Raw genomic sequence first — 20,472 nt, 5'->3', positions numbered from 1 at the left:
TGTGAGACCAACAAAAGTGTCAAATGTCAGACAGAAAAGGAATTTTCTTTCATAAAGAGAAGTGAACAAGAATGAGGCTAGAAAGAAACAGATGTGCAGAAGTGGGATGAGCTAGTAACAGTAGCAGGACTGAAGAGTTGGTCAAAGAAGGTATTTTATTAGTTGACGTTCCAGCGGGGTCATTAAGGAGGGGTTATATGCCAACTCAGATTGAGGGTAGGTCAAAGTGCTTTCTTTTCCAGAACACAAAAGAGTGGAGGGATTTCTTGAACTGCCACTGTTTTCCAGGAGCACGGGGCTCAGGTAAAATTCAACATTGGCACAGGGATTTGCTGTAAGAATTCACAAGGTAAAAAGAAGACATAAATCTCAGCTGCACAGCCAGATCTCAGAGAAGAATAAAAATTAAAGCATGGTTGGACCCCACAGAGTTGGAAGGTAATTCAGGCTCTGAAAGGCTATTCAGGGGAAAACACAAGATTCATGAACATGTCATTTTGATGCCCTTCCACATTAAGTTCAAAAAAGAAGGCCACGGTCATGAGAATCGCACAGAAGATAAGAAGCTTCTCTCCAATACCCTCTCCAGTACCCTCTAATGAGGACTTATGGGAGAGAAGAGTCAATCAGCTAGAGTGAATTGGAGATTACATAGTGCTAAAGTAAACACGGAAACTTCCCAGAGACACGTTGGTCAGCGGATATGTATAACAGTTACAAATGTGCCCTTCATGCAAGTATAAACTCCCCCCAAAATAAACAGCCAAACATACTCCAAACATCCTTAGTAAACCATACACCACACAGGGACTGCCTTATGTAAGTAACTGGAGAAGGACTCAGTTGCACATATGGGTCAATGTGGAGAATAACAGAATTAAAAGCTTGCAAGCATTGGTCATAAAAGATTACAAGCCTCTGGGATTTGCAGAAACACTGGCAAAGAACTTAAACTTCCACCAACCAGGCAATTGATAGATTCCTGAATTCAATCTTACCTGAACGTTCAGCAGAGGGATGCTGCTGATCCTTACCCTATGTAATAAAGCCACCAAGCATTGAGCTGTAAAAGGCACTCAAATGCAGCACTTTACATACATTACCATACTAACTTTCTACTAAGTTTTTGGTGAAAGTACAAATTTATTATGTCCATATAGCAGATGTGATAAATAAGAATCGGAAAGTACAAATAACTTGTTGAATATCAAACAACTCTTAACATCTAATCTGAGAACTTAAACATGTTCTGAAAATTATATTTTTGGCTCTTATCCTCTATCCTACCTCCCTAAAGGTACCTATGTGTCCATAAAGACAAATTTCTTCAACTTACTATTTTCTTTAAAAAAAAAAACAAGTCTAGGTCAGTGAGGTGAACTTTATTTTCATTCTTAAAAACGGAAACCCAGAGGCACAGATGACCACAATGACATAAACTTCCTAAAACTGTGCAAAATTATCCATAATAAGTTGAACTTCTGTGTGTTGTGAAATGGGAACATTGAGTCACATTTACTTAGAACTCAAGGGGCAGAAAATCCCTCAATGATAGCTATATTGTTGAGAGTTTTTATGTGCCAGAATTAAGACATGTTTTAATTACCAGAATAATACTATGATATAATATTATCATCTGATAGTAACACTATAATCATGGCCACTTTACAGATAAGGTAGCCAAGTTTCAGAGGGGTTAAAAGACTTTCCCAGCTATGACATAATTAATATGGCAGAATAGGAGATGCCAGCCTTTTTCTCCCCACCCCACCACCCAAAAAAACACATATAGACAGCAATCCACAAACCAAAATAACCCAGAGAGTGCTCAAGGGCTCATTTAAGAATCTGCAGCAACACAGTTGCAAGAAGAAGAATAAAAAGAAGAGGAATGTACGCACATCAGGATGACTTGTGAGACCAGTGTATCTGAAACACCTAGAAATGGCTAGATACAAAGAGAAAAGCCAAGGTCACTGGTATCAGGCACATCATGGGAGACACCGCAGTCCCAGTGACCTGCTCTGCAGAAAACTTTGGCATTTTGACACTAAGGTAACCAAAAGCCATTCCTGCCAGGGAACCCCAGATAGGAAGACTTGGCTTCACACATACACACCCTCAAGAAGTAGCCAACGTTGTGCCACTCCAGAACCAGAGCCACCACTCTTCTCAACCTGACATATGTTCCTGACCACTAAACTACAGCTTCTCCATGAGTGCCTGCATTCCAGACTTTGGCTCTGTGGCTGTGCTACATCTACCCATGCCTCAGATATCAGAGCCACCACCATAGCAAGTTAGTTTACACTCTGCACCCCAGAATTAAGGTCTGTATGCATGTCTTCACATACCAGATATCAGCCCAGCCACCATAGAGAACTAGTGCATGACCTGGAGCCTGGAGCTACTATAGCTCTGCACAGGTCCATGGCTCCCTGCCTGCTTCATAAGCACCCATGCCTTGTACATCATTACCAACACAACAGCAGGGGTACCTGCACCCTGGGCACCAGTGCGTTTGCTGCCCTGAACCTCGGAGCCATGGTCTTTCCACACATGCCAGTGCTCTAAGCCTTGGCTCACTGGCTACTCTACAGGTGTGGCTCATCAGGCACCGGTATTGCTGCCAGTGTGAGCAGGCCCATGAGTCAAACCCAGTGGCAAGAGACATCCCTTTGGTCATGGTTTCCCAAGTGGAATAAAAAGATCTCAGGAGAACTTTTAGCAGCCATAAACACCAAATATATCAAAAGCCCTCACTGCTGCTGCAGGCACTCACATCATTGATCATTGCCCTGTGAACTTTACCAACACTGACTGCAGCTGACATAGCTGTACAGAGACTATGCTGCTGCACCCTCAGCAGAGTCAGAATTGCTGCACCCTGCATAGCCAGCACCCTTGCATGTTCCCATAAAAGAAGATCCTTCCCCACCAAAACCATCCCAGAAATCAGACTGACAGAGGGGATTATTTCACAGCCTTGAAAACTTTGAGTGTATAGTCTGGTTTGCAAGCAAATTCAAGCATTAACAGAAGGCCACAAGAAACATGAAAAACAAGGGAAACATATCATCACAAAAAGAATATAATAATTTCCCAGTAGCTGACCCCAAACGTACAAATTTCTGAATGGCCAAAGAATTCAAAATATTTGTTTTTAAGGAATCTCAGCAAAGCTCAAAAGAAGACAAAGAAAAAATTTTTTTACAAAATCAGGAAAACAATAAATAAAAAATGAAAAAGCTACAGATTGAAATCCTAAAAAATCAATAAGATATTCTAGAACTGAAGAATACATGAATGAAATAAAAACACAATGGAGAATACAGTGAATGGAATAAAAATGAAATAGTGTCAATGGCAGAATTAATCAAACAATAAAAACCTCTAAAATTGAAAACAGGTTATTTGAAAATATACACTCAAAGGAGGAAAAAATGAAAAGAAATGAAGAAAGTGTATGGGATTTATAGGACAACATAATGATAACTTTCCTCAGCATTATAGAATTTAAATAACGTGTAGAGAAAGAAAAAGGGATAGAAAGGTTATATAAAGAATAATAGCTTAAAACTTCCAAATCTGGGAAAAGATATAAATATGCAAGTGCATGGGAATCCAAGGTCTTTAATTAGATTCAATCCAAATAAGACTACCACAAGACACGAAATCAAATTATAAAACAAACCAACAAAGAGAGGATCCTAAAAGCAGCAAGGAAAAAGAAGCATATCACATTTTACTGATTTCCCATAAGGTTAGCAGCACACTTCTCAGCAGAAAATGTGCAGGCCAAGAGAGAGTGGGATGACATACTCAAAGTGAGAAAAAAAACTGTCAACTAAGAATATCATGACCAGCAAAGCTATATTTTAGAATGAAGAAGATATAAATACTTTCCCAGAAAGGTAAAAGCTAATGGAGTTAATCATCCCCAGAGCTGCCAAAGGAAATGCTAAGAAGAGCTCTTCAAGCTGGAAAAAAATGATACTAAATAGTAACATAAAAACATGAAAATATAAAACTCACAGGTAAAAGTAAGTACATTGTCAAATTCAGAATAGTCTAATTCTGTAATGTTTGTGTAAACCAGTCATAACTTTACTATAAATGTTTAAAGACAAAACTATTAAAAATAATAACAGCTACAATAATTTGTTAAAGGATACACAATTAAAAAAGATGTAAATTGTGACATCTGAAATATAAAATAGAAGTGACAGGAGCATCGAAGTGTAGTTTTTTTGTGTCATTAAACTTAAGTTGTTATCGGCTTAATATAGTTTGTTATAAGTACAGAATGTTTTAAGTAAGCTTCATGGTAACCACAAAATAGAAACATATAGTAAATGCAAAAAATGAAAAAAGTAAGGAATCAAAACATACTACAACAACAACAACAACAACAAAGAATTACCAATTGAAGACACAGAACAATGATACTAGACCCCTATTTCTCACCATATACAAACATCAAATCAAAGTGGATTAAAGAGTTAAATCTAAGACCTCAAGAAAATATTGGGGAAAATGTCCAGGACATTGCTCTGAGCAAAAATTTCTTGAGCAATATCCCACAAGCACAGGCAACCAAAGCAAACGTGGACAAATGGGATCACATCAAGTTAAAAAGTTTCCACACAGGAAAGGATACAATCAGCAAAGTGAAGAGACAACCCACAGAATGAGAGAAAATGTTTGCAAATGATATATCTGATAAGCAGTTAATATTAATATCCAAAATATATAAGGAACTCAAACAGTTCAATAGTATGAAGGCAAATAATTTGGTTTTAAGGTGAATAGACATTTCTCAAAAGAAGACATACAAATGGCCAACAGATATATTTTAAAATGCCCAACATTACTAATTATCAGAGAAACGTAAATTAAAACCGTAATGAGATATTACCTCACACCTGTTAGAATGGCTGTTAGCAAAAAGTGTAAAGATAACTATTGCAAAGATGTAAAGAAAAGGGAACAGTTACACACTGTTTGTGAGAATGTAAATTAACACGGCCTTTATAGACAACAGTATGGGGGCTCCTCAAAAAACTGAAATTATTATTATTATTGTTGTTTGTTTGTTTGTTTTGAGACAGAGTCTCACTCTGTCACCCAGGCTGGAGTGCAGTGGTGCAGTCTCAGCTCACTGCATCATCTGCCTCACCGGTTCAAGCAATTCTTCTGCCTCAGCCTCCCAAGTAGCTGGGACTACAGGTACCCGCCACCACACCCGGCTAATTTTTGTACTTTTAGTAGAGGCAGGGTTTCACCATATTGGCCAGGCTGGTCTCTAACTCCTGACCTCATGATCCACCCGCCTCGGCCTCCCAAAGTGCTGAAATTACAGGCATGAGCCACTGCACCTGGCCAAAAAACTGAAATTATTGTGTTGGATATAAAAATGCTCTAGGAAGGCCGGGCGCGGTGGCTCAAGCCTATAATCCCAGCACTTTGGGAGGCCGAGACGGGCGGATCACGAGGTCAGGAGATCGAGACCATCCTGGCTAACACGGTGAAACCCCGTTCTACTAAAAAATACAAAAAACTAGCCCGGCGAGGTGGCGGGCGCCTGTAGTCCCAGCTACTCGGGAGGCTGAGGCAGGAGAATGGCGTAAACCCGGGAGGCGGAGCTTGCAGTGAGCTGAGATCCGGCCACTGCACTCCAGCCTGGGCGACAGAGCAAGACTCCGTCTCAAAAAAAAAAAAAATGCTCTAGGAAAAAATGCTCATTGCTGCAAAGCGAAACCAGCGCTCAGGCAAAAGTTGTCTCAGCAAGGCAATACACTCCTGCAGAAGGGTGCCACTTGTGCCAATCAAGATGGCAACAGCACAGGGAACAAAGGAGAGCAGCGAGTTTTTATTTCTGACAGTAGTACTTACCTCTGTGTCACTCCCCCATGGGCTGGGGTCAGGCCGCACAATCTGAGCTGACCCAACTAGCTACTTCCAAATATTTTTCTAAATATGGAAGGGAAGGGGAACGTGAGGTACAGTGATAAAGCATGTGAGATGTGCAGTTTCAAAGAATAAAGGATTCAGGTAACTAAGGGAACAGATGTGAGTTATTGATTAGAGCTGAGGGGATGTGGGTAGGCAGTAACTAGGGGCAAGGAGGAACAAGAAAGTTGAGTTTGAAAACAAAGGACAAGGAAGTTAGCAGGCTAAATCTTTGAAGAGAAACTCAGAGAAATTCATTGTATCTTACAATTGATACACAGGTTAAAAATAAATTATTTAGGCAGTTAGTGAGGGTGAAAGAATTCTCAGTGGGAATTTTCCTTTAATAAAAAACAGCCCCGAAATCATTTCTTTTCTAATAAAAAGCAGCCTGAAAAATCAAGTTGCAAGCATAGATAAGCAAGCTGGAAGCTTGCATAGGTAAATGCCAGCAGCTATGCCAGACGCCAGGTATATCCAACATGGCAATTCCTTCTTCCCTTTTCCGTGTTGCCACGTGTATGGGTGTCATGGTGCTGGTCAGGTAAAGGCTCCATTTGCATAATAAAGATTTAAGTGGGACAGCCTATTTTTTCACAGGCTATGTAAATGGCACATCTGGTCAAATAAATCCCCTGAGCCCTATGTAAATCAAATACTGACTCCTCAAGCACCTCTATAAAATCAACCACATCTTGCCCCAAACCTGGAAATCCACTTGGACGCCCCCTTCCTCTGCATGAGGAAGCTCTCTTTCTCTCTCTCTCTTCTTTCTTATGCCTATTGAACTTTCCACTCCACGTGTTTGTGCGTCCATGTCTTTGTTCTCCTTAGTGTGAGACAACAAACATCGGGTATTTCCCCAGACAATGAAGCCCCTGCAATATAACAACCATAGAATTCAGCAATCTCATTTCTGGGTTTATATCCAGAAGAATTTAAATCAGTCTCTCAAAGAGATATCTGCACCCCATGTCCATTGCAATATTATTCACAGTAGCCAAGATATAGAATCAACCTAAGTACCTATCAACAGATGAATGGATAATGAAAATGTGGTGGCTAGGCACGTTGAATCACACAGGTAATCCCCCAACTTTAGGAAGCCAAGGCCAGAGGATTACTTGAGGCCAGGAGTTTGTAAGTAGCCTGGGCCACATAGCAAGATACCATCTCTATTAAAAAAAGGTTTGTTTGTTTTTTTTAATTAGTTAGATGTGGTAGCACATGACTGTAGGTCTAGCTACTTGAGAGGTTGAGGTGGGAGGATTGCTTGAGCCCAAGGGTCAGGTCAGTCAGGTCGGATCCGTCGATCGAGAGGCAGGGCAGGCAGGCGGGCTTGCTGGCTTGCCGCCGTTACCGCCCGCCGCCGAAAAGGAAGGAAGAAGGAAGGAAGGAAGGAAGGAAGGAAGGAAGGAAGGAAGGAAGGAAGGAAGGAAGAGAAGAAAGCAAGCAGAGAGAGAGAGAAGGAAATTTGGCATATTCCGTGTGTGTGTGTGTGTGTAATATTATTCAACCACAGAAAAGAAGGAAATCCTGACATTTGCAACAACGTGGATGAACTTGTAAGACATTATGCTAAGTGCAATAAACCAGATACAAGAGACAAATACCTTATAATCTCACTTATCTGTAAAATCTTAAAAAGTTGAATTTATAAAAGCAGAGAGCACAGTGGTGATTGCCAGGGACTAGAATGGAGGAAAGGGGGAGAGATTGGTCAAAGGTTATGAACTTTCAGTTATAAAATGAATAAACTCTAGGGATCTGAAGTAAAGCATGCCTAATATAATTAATAATATCATTATCATATTCTTTACTTAAAATTTACTGAGACAGTAGATCACAAGTGTTTTCACCAAATACACACACACTATGTGTGGTGATGGATGTGTTAATTAATTTGACTGTGGTAATCATTTCACAATGCATGCATATATCAAATCATCAATTGTATACCTTGAGTGTATACAATTTTTATTTGCCAATTATAATGTAAACTTAAAATAAAATCCTAACCATCCCCTATCCCACCAACTAAATGAATGCCTAGGTAGCCAACGGGACTCCAGAACAACCTTAAAACTGAGTTCCTGGCCATGTCAGGATGGTAGGTTAGACAGGCTTCACTATATACCCTCTCTTTTATGATGTAGACACAACAACTGATCAGCATTATTGTTAAAATAGACATCGTAAGATGAACAGAACAGACTCTTTGTGGCAATAGGATACCAAATTATAAATGGGACCTACAGCCATGCCAGGAAAGGGTTAAGTCACACCTTCCTTCACTTAAAGAATAAACTGTGTTCTAACTGCCACAAGGCTTTTCTCTTTCTCTAGCAGCTAACCCAAACTTGGCCTCAAGATAAGCAATATTAAAACAATTTTCAGCTCCACCAGATGCTGAATAATTGAACCCCAGCCCTTGTTCCACCAGCCATAACTACAGCTTTGATTGGACAAGAGACTGACTTTAGTAAATTTCTCCTAATAAAAAGATCACTGATCATGAACTGGTTCTGTCCAGTTTACACAGACTGTGCACTTATGTGCTTTCTTTTCCTGAAAAGATCTTTTGATGTATAGGCCCTAATTGTAATACATTTAAATGTTAAGTCTCCATCCCAAAGTGAACATGAGTCATATATTACATGCATGTTGGTTCAATACGCATATGTCAGGACTGTCTTCCTGAATATTCATAGCTCTTTCTGTAACCTGTTGAATATGTGTTTAGCTAACCTATTCAGCATAAAGCTCCTATCTCAGCTCCTTCTCCTTCAAAGTGCCTATCTCTGGTTTTGGCTGGAGGTATGCTTCCCGGCCTCTGTATAGCCACCTTGCAAGCTGTAAACTCATAAAAATTAAAGTCTCCCTCCTTTTCCAAATGTATAATCTTTCAAGTTAACAATACCTTAATACAGTTAGGAGAGTAGAAAAAAGAAAAAGAAAGAAAAAAGTGAGTTTCTTGAAATGTAAGATGTAATCAGAAATCAATAAGTGACAAGAATGGACAATGTGTAAAAGGCAGGGCATTTAGGGACTCTGAAATATGGATTCTGTGTGCTTACATGAATCAAGAAGAGTAAAAGATCTGAAGCTGGTGGCTTTCCCTAGTAGGGATAGCAAAGAAAGGGAATCAGATATATAAGCAGCAGACTTGGAGACTGCCTAATAGAATCTGTATCTAATCCTGGGAGGGTTGGGAAAGAAGGCACCAATGATGTTGGGGTACACTTGGGGTAGTTGTCCTTTAAAAAATTGAGGCACTAAGGAGGAGGCCAAATTGATATTTTATAGGTTCAAGGGGGGAATTGGACCCAGGTATCAATGCCAGCTACTCTGTCCTCAGTGCGACTTGGGATATCTTCCAGGCAAGCCCTCAGAGAGCTTGGAAGAGCTGGGAAAAGAAAATTATTGTCCATCTGAGATACCCACATCAAGCTAGGCAGATCTTGCACTACCTCTGAAGGTTCCAAGAGGAGAATGTGGGGCCACTTGCTGGGGTGAACAGAGAAAACGTGCCATTTCTCTGGATCCCTGGAGACAATTCTGCACAAAGTTAATGAATGGTTGTTTTCTTACTGTCTTCCCTACCAAACACCAGAGACCTAGTGGCACAGTCTCAGAAGATACTCCCACGAGGAAAACAGGGGCTATAAGTATCTACAACTTGTGAATGAGAGTAAGAATCCAGGGAAGGGAGCATTCAGAATCAAGAAGCATTGGGAGAGTTTTTACAATTAGATACCTTTTTGTATGCAGTTTCTTGGCACAGATTTGTCTTCTTTCTGACTAATTATTTCATGGAGCAGAAATGAGAGAAATGAATACATAAGGCAAGATATTAATATCCTTTCTAGGTAAGAAATCAACCTAGAGAGTGCCTGGTGAGAAAGTGAAAATACCTGATCTCTGGGAAATAGTTGTCACTGGACATTAAATAAGAGAGCTTATTCATGTTTACCCTAAATGTAGATTATCTGTATTTATACTCTAAAGTGTGATCTTCCTTTACCCTAGTCTACTCCAGAAATACATTCCCCTGATCTCAGGATATGGATTATCAGCCAGAGAGTAGGAAAGCTTGGGAGAGAATTTTCTCACACAAGTTTACTCTGTCCCCCTCACTCTCTCATCCCCCATGTTTATTTTCCCAATAACTGTTTACATTCAAGTCAGTGTTCCTTAAGTGAGTTTCTTGCTTCCATTGTAAATGATGTGGAAAGAAACGTCTTGACTTAAAGGTTATTCATCAGCTACAAGCTACGTGAGATAACTATCTCGTTACCTAGATGTGGTTTAGCCACTCGTAATCCTTAATCAGAAGATGGCCTGAACTTGATTCATAGTCTTTATCTGTGGTTCCTGTAATTATCAGCCACAGAGTAAGGAGGAGGAGAAAGCGATCAGCCATTTGCTCCTGATCTCTTTCTTTCTCTATCTGTTCTCTATAGATCTTGCTATGGGTTAAATGTTTATGTCCTCCCAGAAGTCACTTAATCCCCAATGTGATCATATTTGAGATGGATATTTGACAGGTAATTTAAGTCATGAGGGTTGAGGGCCTCCTGATGTGATTAATGCCCTTATAAGAAGAGTTTGTTTCCTCCCCCTGCTTTCTGCCATGCAAGACTACAAGGAGAAGACAGCCCTATGAAAATCAAGAAACAAGCTCTCCACAGACACTGGATCTGCTAGCAACTTGATCTTGGACTTCCCAGCCTCCCAAACTGTGAAAAGTAAATGTTTAAGCCATCTAGACTATGGTAATTTTTTTTCTTTTTCTTTTTTTTTTTTCCTTTTCCTTTTTTTTTTTTTTTTTGAGATGGAGTCTCGCTCTGTCACCCAGGCTAGAGTTCAGTGGACTGAAGCCTTCTTCTCTCATCTCGTCAAAGTCATTCTCCGTCAAGCTTTGATCCGTTGCTGGTGATGAGCTGCGCTCCTTTGCCAGGGGAGATGCGCTCTTATTTTTTGAATTTCCAGCTTTTCTGCCCTGCTTTTTCCCCATCTTTGTGGTTTTATCTGCCTCTGGTCTTTGATGATGGTGACGTACTGATGGGGTTTTGGTGTAGGTGTCCTTCCTGTTTGATAGTTTTCCTTCTAACAGTCAGGACCCTCAGCTGTAGGTCTGTTGGAGATTGCTTGAGGTCCACTCCAGACCCTGTTTGCCTGGGTGTCAGCAGCAGAGGCTGCAGAAGATAGAATATTGCTGAACAGCGAGTGTACCTGTCTGATTCTTGCTTTGGAAGCTTCCTCTCAGGGGTGTACTCCACCCTGTGAAGTGTGGGGTGTCAGACTGCCCCTAGTGGGGGATGTCTCCCAGTTAGGCTACTCAGGGGTCAGGGACCCACTTGAGCCGGCAGTCTGTCCCTTCTCAGATCTCAACCTCTGTGTTGGGAGATCCACTGCTCTCTTCAAAGCTGTCAGACAGAGTTATTTGCGTCTGCAGAGGTTTCTGCTGCTTTTGTTGTTGTTTATCTGTGCCCTGTCCCCAGAGGTGGAGTCTACAGAGACAGGCAGGTTTCCTTGAGCTGCTGTGAGCTCCACCCAGTTGGAGCTTCCCAGCAGCTTTGTTTACCTACTTAAGCCTCAGCAATGGCGGGCGCCCCTCCCCCAGCCTCACTGCTGCCTTGCGGTTAGATGGCAGACTGCTGTGCTAGCAATGAGGGAGGCTCCGTGGGTGTGGGACCCTCCCGGCCAGGTGTGGGATATACTCTCCTGTTGTGCCCGTTTGCTTAAAGCACAGTATTGGGGTGGGAGTTACTCGATTTTCCAGGTGTTGTGTGTCTCAGTTCCCCTGGCTAGGAAAAGGGATTCCCTTCCCCCTTGCGCTTCCCAGGTGAGGCGATGCCTCACCCTGCTTCAGCTCTCGCTGGTTGGGCTGCAGCAGCTGACCAGCACTGATTGACCAGCACTCCCTAGTGAGATAAGCCCAGTACCTCAGTTGAAAATGCCGAAATCACCGGTCTTCTGTGCCGCCCCTGCTGGGAGTTGGACACTGAAGCTGTTCCTATTCGGCCATCTTGCTCCACCCCCCCATACGTGTCTTATTCTGCTTTATGTTGCTATAACAGTATACCCATGACTGGGTAGTTTATAAAGAAAAGAAATTTATTTATTACCATTCTGGAGACTGGAAGTCAAGGGGCCTGCATCTGGTGAGGGTCCTCTTGCTGTGTCATCTCATGGTATGAGGTGGAAGGGCAAAAGCATGAGAAAGAGAGCAAGGAAGGGATTGTACTCATCCTTTTATCAGAAACCCACTCCTGCAATAACTAACTGACTCCTGAGATAACAGCATTGAACCATTCATGAAGACAGAGCCCTCATGACTCAATCACCTCTCAAAGTTCCCACTTCTCAATACTGTTGCACTGGGGATTAGGTTTTTAACAAATAAACTTTGTGGGACACATTCAAACTATAGCAATATGTACATTTGTTCCTATGTCTTTTTAATTGCTACAACTTAAGAGCCTATTTTAAAATTGTTTAGGGCAAGTTCTCCATCACTGTTATTTTTAATTTTTTTCTTGATCATTCTTAAACAATTTCTTTTCTAGAGAAAATTTAACAACAGTTAATCAGTTTCACAAAAATTTTCTTGAGATTTTGTATCGTATATATTGAAGGTGTACAACATGATGTTTTGATATACATATACATGGTGAAATTATTATTATAGTCAAGCAAATGAACATATCCATCATCTTACATAGTTAGTTTTTCTAGTGTACTAAAAAGTACCTAAAATCTATTCTCTCAGACCATTTTCTGTGAGCAATACAGTATTGTTTAACCCATTTCCTGTTTGCCCCAAGAATACACTTGTCTCTAATCCTAATGTAACAGAAATGTTACATTGTTTTTTATGCATAAAATGGCTTCAATATACAAGAATTACTGTGAAGATCAAATGTTTTATGTGTATAAAATGCTTAGACCAGTGCCTGGTTCATAGTAAGCATTTAGTCAATATTGTTATTGATGCTGTCACTCTCTTACCTGTTCCTTTCATAATACCTAATGTGATAAGGGGGAAGACCTGGATTTGAACATCCTAAGAAGATGAACTAAAGTTGCTTCATCCAGAGTATGAATTTAATTGAAAACAGAACAATTTAGACAAGAAAGGGATTAAGAAGGCTGATTACATGCAGGTAGTATGTTCCTCCTCCATGGAGAGGAACAGAATAGAAAGTAGGTACATTTCAAACAGACTGTATAGAAGAGAATGCTAGAATTCACCAGAGAAAGTACAAGAAGCACCAAAAATAAGTACAGAGAGGGTTCAGGACACCTTGCCTAGCCAGGGACTGAAAGAGCTGAAAGAGGCTCCTGGATATGGGGAAACAGTAAGAGAGAAACCCCCAGGTTTCTCTTGACTTTGGGAGAAACCTTTAACCCTCCAGACCTTGGACCTGACATACAGAGCTGCCTAAAGATTGCACAGAGATGTCACTCCAGAAAGGGAACCCACACGGAATTTCACAGGCATCCGAGCCTAGACCAGCCTCAGCCAGGTGCCATTTAGAGAGCCTAGATACTGGCGATCTACATACTTAGCTGCTGCCACTGTGCTGCTTCAAAGAGAGATAGGAGAGACTGGGTGCTCCCATGCACCCCAAGAAGGATCCCTACCACTGTGCTGTAGAATGCTGTTGAGATTGAGATATGAGCAGACCACATTCCCCACAGCTTCCTGCCCATGGTGCCCACCTGAGAGGGGATCCACACTCTCTGGTAATAAGCCCACAACTGACACCATTTTAAGAGTTTAATCCTGGGATTTGCCTCACCCTTGGGCCAAGTTTGAGTTGCCACGGCTGCAGCCAGCAGCCAGTCAAAAAGGGACAAGGAAACCAAGTTGTCCTACACATACCTAGGATAATACTCACTGCCCTGCTACAGGCTGCTGTGAGACTAAGACTTGAGCAGACCACACTCCCCATATTTTCCTGCCCATACTGCTTGCCTTAGGTGGTCCTGCCCTCTCTGGTCACAAACTGAAAGCTAGCTTCATTTCAAGAGTTTAACACTGAGCCGTGCCCCATATTTGGCCCAAGTTCATTAGGCAATACAGCTGCAGCTGCCACTCAGCTGGGAGAGAGACAGGGGAGACAAAGCTATCCTAAGCACACTAAGGGTAATACCCACCACCCTGCTACAGTGGCTCTCAGACTGGGGACTAGCCTGCCCAACTCATCACAGCTATCAAGAACACCAATATGGACCACCCAGGTCCCTGGGGTTTGCTCCACCACTGATACTGCCATCACCCACATGACACCAGCTGCCACAGGATATGAGAACCCCCCACACACACACCTGGCCTACCAATCCCACTACTAGCTTCTAGTCAAGCCACTTGGAGGCCCAAGAACCAGCCCTCCAGGACCCTTTAACACCAAAGTCACTGTAAGTTGCTCTGGGCTTAAAAACAGGCACATTAACCCCACTGCTGCCACCACAGGGACCTGGAGACTGGATCAGTCAGTGTCCAAGTCCCCAACAAAATCTTGCCACAACCTCAACTAATAACTGTACCCTAAGCCACTGAGGAAATCACAGATACCACTGACTCTGTGTACTACTAAAGAGCTCATGCAAAGATCACACTATTGCAGGCACCCATAATCCTAGCCAAAGTATCCTACTCAAGCAACAACACACACACATCTTCAAGAAAGAAATTCCCTTACCAAAGCAATTTCAAAAAAAAAAGTTGGAACCAGCAACTGCTTCACCAGATGCTCAGATATCAAAAGAAGGACACAGAAAACATGAAAAAGTGGGGAAATATAACACCACCAAAGGACCTCAACTGTCCTGCAACAGATCCCAATCAAAAAATTCCTCAAAATGCCAAGTAAAAGATTCAAAATATTGATTTTTAAAGGAGCTCAATGAGATGCAAGAGAAATCTAAAAACTAATACAAAGAAGTCCAAAAATCAACTTAGGATATGACTAAAACCAAGGAGATAGATATATTTAGGGGAAAAAAAGCAGAAATTCTGGAATGAAAAATTCATTCACTGTTGAGTACAGTGGCTCATGCCTAGAATTCTAGCATTTGGGGAGGCGAAGGTAGGAGGATCACTTGAGGTCAGGAGGTCAAGTCCAGCCTGGGCAACATAACAAGATCCCCTCCCTACAAAAAAATATGCAAAAATAATCCAGGCATACTGGTGCATGCCTGTAGTCCCAGTTACTTGGGAGGCTGAGGCTGGAGATCACTTGAGCCCAAGAGTTCAAGGCTGCAGTGAGCTATGATTGCACCACTGCACTACAGCCTGGGCAATTTAGAGCAATATTGTCTCAAAAAAAAAAAATTGCAGGAAATAAAACATACATTTGAAAACTTCAATAATAGACTAGAAAGCAGAAAGAAGAATCTCAGAAATAGAAGATCAGTCTTTTTGAAGTAATACAGTTAGACAAAAGTAAAGAAAAAGAATAAGAAAGAATGAGCAGCCAGGCGCAGTGGCTCATGCCTGTAATCCCAGTAGTTTGGGAGGCTGAGGTGGGCGGATCACGAGGTCAGGAGATTGAGACCATCCTGGCTAAGACAGTAAAACCCCATCTCTACTAAAAAATACAAAAAATTAGCCAGGTACGGTGGCGGGCACCTGTAGTCCCAGCTACTCGGGAGGCTAAGGCAAGAGAATGGTGTGAATCCGGGAGGCGGAGCTTGCAGTGAGCCGAGATCGCGCCACTGCACTCCAGCCCGGGCCACAGAGCTAGACTCCATCTCAAAAAAAAAAAAAAAGAAAGAAAGAATGAGCAAAGACTTCTAGACACCTGGGACTACATAAGATGACCAAACCTTTGAATTATTGGTATTCCAAGGGGGAAGAGAGATCAAAAAGTTTAGAAAATCTATTTGAGGAAATAACTGATGAAAATTTCCCAAGCCTAGCAAGAGAGTCACACATCCAGTTATAGGAGGTCCAGCTATCCCCAGGAAAGAACATTGCAAAAAGACCAACATGACATGTATTATTCAGAATGTCTAGAGTCAAAGTGAATGAAAGAATTTTAAAATTAGCAAGAGAAAAGCAGCTAGTCACCTATAAAGGAAATCTCATCAGATTAACAGCAGACTTTTCAGCAGAAACCTTATAGGTCAGAAGAGAATGGGATGGCATTTGCAAAACACTAGAAAGAAAAAAAAAACTGTCAGCCAAGAATTTTATATTCTACCAGAAAAAGCTTCATAAATGAAGGAGAAATGAAGTCATTCTCAGACAAGCAAATGCTGAGTAAATTTGTCACCTCTAGACTGGCTATGCAGGAAATGTTCAGAGGAGTCTTAAACATGGAAATGAAAGGTCAGTATTCATTATGATGAAAACACATGGAAAAATAAAACTAACAATTCTTATAAAAACAATCACACAAAGGAGGAGGAGAAAGGAATCAAATGGCAACATGACATAATTTGTTCAAACCATAAAGACAAAAAGAGAAAAAAAAGAAAAAATTAATAAAACAATTTGTAAAAATTAATAATATGACAGAAACAAAGCCTCACATATCAATAATAACCTTGAATGTAAACAAATTAAATGTTCCACTTAAAAGATAAAGATTGGCATAATTAATAAAATAAAATCAAGATCCAACTATATGCTGCTAACAAGAAACTCACTTTACCCATAAAGATACACATAGACTGAAAGTAAAAGAGTGGGAAAAGATAGTCCATGCAATTGGAAACCAAAAGCAAGTAGGTGTAGCTAAATTTCTACTAGATAAAAAAGACTTTAAATCAAAAACAGCAATAGGCCCACACTCAGACCCCAGCCCTGGCAGGCGCCCCCACCACACCTCCACCACTGGGCTCCTTCCCTCAGCCTCTTCTCTGGTGCACCCACCCACTCCCTCACTTCTCCCCCTTTCCCTCTTCCCCATCTGCTCTCCTTCCCTCACCTCTTTCCTCCCCACTTCCCCTCTTCTTGGTTTCCTCTCCCATCCCCTTGACTCTCCCCTCCCTGCCCTTACTCTCTCACTCACCCTCAGCCTGGACCCCCCATGATGGAGGCAGGTGCCAGTGCCATTGTCACTGCTGCCATCGCAGAGTGGGAGTCATGTTCCCAGAAAGTAGCATGATGGGTGTCCAAAGTAGCAGTGGAAGTTTGCAGGAGCCACCATCTTGGTACCAGTGCTCCACATCTCCAACCCCAGGCTCAGTGGCAAGCAGCGGCCAGGTCCCTGATAAATCACACACCACCATCCAGGAGGCCCAGGGAAGATGCAATGGATGAGCTTCATAGTCTGAATCCAAGAAGGCAAGAGTTATTGGAAGCTAGATTTACTGGGTTGTAAGTGGGAACACAGGGAGTACCAGCAATTGCAGTGTTGGAGCTAAAGCCTCAACAAATAATGAAAGCTCTTATCACAGTTTTAGAAGCTTAGGATCTTTAAGTGACAAAGAATCAGAGAAATGACTGGCAGGCAGCTGAAAGGACTGTGCAAGTGACCGGACTTTATCTGCAGTGGGTTCCCTTGAGAAACCAGAGAAGAAACAATCAGAATCATCTAGGGGAAAATATAGAAAAGCAGAAACCCAGAATGAAAATTGTCAGGGAAAAAGTACTGGGGGGATGTGGCCACAAAATTAGTGACTATTTTGAATACCAGGGTGAAAATGGCTCAAGTCCAGTAAGAGGCATACCTCCTGCAATCAGTTCTCCTCAAAATTCACATTCACATTCCACTCCTTCCTCATCTCTTTGACCAAATGGCCCTTCTCCTACTGCATTAGCATTTGGGGACCACCCTATTGTACAATCAAAGCAGTTACCCTTTAAAATTATTCAGACTGTTCTAACGATCCTGAAATTAGCAGCATTAGAAAGTAATAAAATCCAGGAGCTGGAAAAGAAGGAAGGATATATAGATTATTTGCTCAGGGCTAACCGTGATCTCAGATGGCAAATAGATGAACAACAAAAATTACTTGAAAAATACAAAGAATGATTAAATAAGTGTATATAAATGAGCAAGAAACTTCTTTTGAAAAGAGTACACAAGAAAAACTGTCAAACAGAGAGAAGAGTATGCAAGATTGATTACATCTCAGGCACTTTACAACAGTTAGACATGGCGTTTCATTTACTGAATAATGGACAGACGGTTTTGCATTTCAGAATCTTGTGAAGCAACAAGAATGGGTGAATTAGCAAAGGGAAGATATTGAAAGGCAAAGGAAAATTTTAGCCAAACGCAAACCTCCCACAGCTAATAATTCTCAGACACCCTCTACCAATACTGAACCAAAACAAAGGAAAAACAAAGCAGTCAGTGCAGCAGAAAATGATCCCTTTGTTAGACCAAATTTACTACAACTGTTGACTTTGGCAGAATATCATGAACAGGAAGACATTTTCAAACTTAGACTAGGACATCTCAGAAAGGAAGAGACAGAAATCCAAGCAGAACTTGAATGTTGACATGACATGAGCTGAGCAGAATAAACAATGAAGATAATTCACAATTCAAAGATCACCCAATGTTAAACGAAAGATATTTATTACTTCATCTGCTTGGTAGAGGTGGCTTTAGCAAAGTGTATAAGGCTTTTGACCTTTATGAACAAAGATATACTGCTGTGAAGCTACATCAGCTTAATAAAGGCTGGAGAGATGAGAAAAAAGAAAACTACTACAAGTATGCCTGCAGTATAGAATACACAAAGAACTGAATCACCCCAGAATAGTTAAACTCTATGATTATTTCTCCTTGGATACAGATACACTTTGTACGGTGTTAGAATACTGTGAAGGCAATGACTTGGATTTCTATCTGAAGCAACACAAGCCAATGTCAGAGAAAGAAGCTGAGTCTATTGTAATGCAGATTGTAAATGCACTAAGATATCCCAATAAGATCAATCCCCCATTACACATTATGACCTTAAGCCAGGAAACATCCTTTTGGTAGATAGAACAGCATGTGGTGAAATCAAAATCACTGATTTTTGTCTGTCCAAGATTACAGATGATGATAGCTATGGTATAGATGGAACTAATCTACCTCCTGAGTGTTACATAGTTGGAAAAGTGGCACCAAAGATTTCCAACAAGGTTAATGTGTGGTCAATTAGAGTCATCTTCTTTCAGCATCTTTGTGGTAGAAAGCCATTTGGTCACAATCAATCTCAACAAGACATTCTTCAAGAAAATACAATATTAAAAGCCACAGAAGTCCAGTTCCATGTAAAACCAATTGCAAGCAGTGAACCCTAGGCCTTTATAAGACGCTGCTTAGCATATGGAAAAGAAGATTGATTTGATGTGCACCAGCTGGCAAATGACCCATACCTCCCCCCACAAAAGTACATCAAATTCTTCAGGAAACCTACAACATGGCTGGGCTGACAGCATCTCCTACACTGCTTTCTTCAAGCATAATTACTTACTGACTTTCCTCCAAGACCGGCATGATGTCTTTGGATTGCTTCCAGATGCACACTTAAGTTTGAGAACATTTGAGTGTTTTTTGTGTGTTTGTTTTCTTTTTTTTTTACACAGGACATGGTTAAGAACTGTTTGTGAACTGAAGTTCCTCATAGTGTCATTTCTTTGAGAGTGGATCATGGACAATGAATAAATGCACACTTCTGACTATAACTTTGAGCAGTGAAGGATGACCGCGTGTTATAAAGAAACAGGAATACCATGTTAAGACAGAAGAAAAACATTTTTGTTCTTTTATTTGAAGGAACACCGTAAATAATGTTTATAATACTTAAATACATTTGGTTGTTACCAGAGTTCTAATATGAAAGGTAGTTTTTCATATTAGTTTTTCATTTCTAACACATGAACTACAGTGCCTGGATACATTCTTCAGCATTTGGCAGTTAATCTGCTGAAGTCAAAGTAAGAACTGAATGAGAGTGACAGTTGGGTTTTATAGTAATCGAATGTAAGAGTTCTCTTTGGACAAAGTTAGGCTTTGTCATTTGCCTATTCTGACTTTTACCAAGTTGTACCTCGAAATCACATGTCCATTTTCTTTCACTTGTTATATTAAAGGGAGAGCTATTATTTCTAAATTCTTTACGCCTTTGACAAAATGAGCTACTTGTTTTGAAATCAGTTGAATTCACTAAATTGTAATATTGCCAGTGTTTTCAACACATTAGAATTGATAACAGGTACATTTCTTTTGTTACCAGGCGTTGTTCATCAAAACAGGTGACAGTATGTAACCAAATGCAGACCAGTTCTATGCAGGATAATGATAAAATCCCTTCTAGCTCTATTGTAAATTGCTGTACAGATTTCAATTACTAAGTTTCAGCAGCTTATTCTTGTACAAATGTTTAAAATATGGCTTTTCTAATTGGGTATTGTATTTTTTAAGTCTTCTTGAAGGTGCTCTTATTACTGCTAAATGATGTCACTTCTTTGCTAAAAAAGTAAATGACCCCCTAGAAGGTGCAGGTTGTCTGTCATTAGCAGACATTCATTAACAATCACGACAGGTAAAAATGATCCAT

At 40.9% G+C, this 20,472-nt stretch overlaps 1 pseudogene; it reads left to right on the top strand.

Moving 5' to 3' along the window:
* Window positions 1-16,966: 16,966 nt before the first annotated feature.
* LOC103878108 lies at window positions 16,967-19,389 on the top strand (annotated as a pseudogene).
* The last annotated feature ends 1,083 nt before the right edge of the window (window positions 19,390-20,472 follow it).

Source organism: Papio anubis, unplaced genomic scaffold (genome assembly GCF_008728515.1).
Source record: "Papio anubis isolate 15944 unplaced genomic scaffold, Panubis1.0 scaffold121, whole genome shotgun sequence".
Lineage (NCBI taxonomy): Eukaryota > Metazoa > Chordata > Mammalia > Primates > Cercopithecidae > Papio > Papio anubis.
Note: the sequence above shows the minus strand (reverse complement) of the source record. Positions and strands in the feature narration are given on the sequence as shown.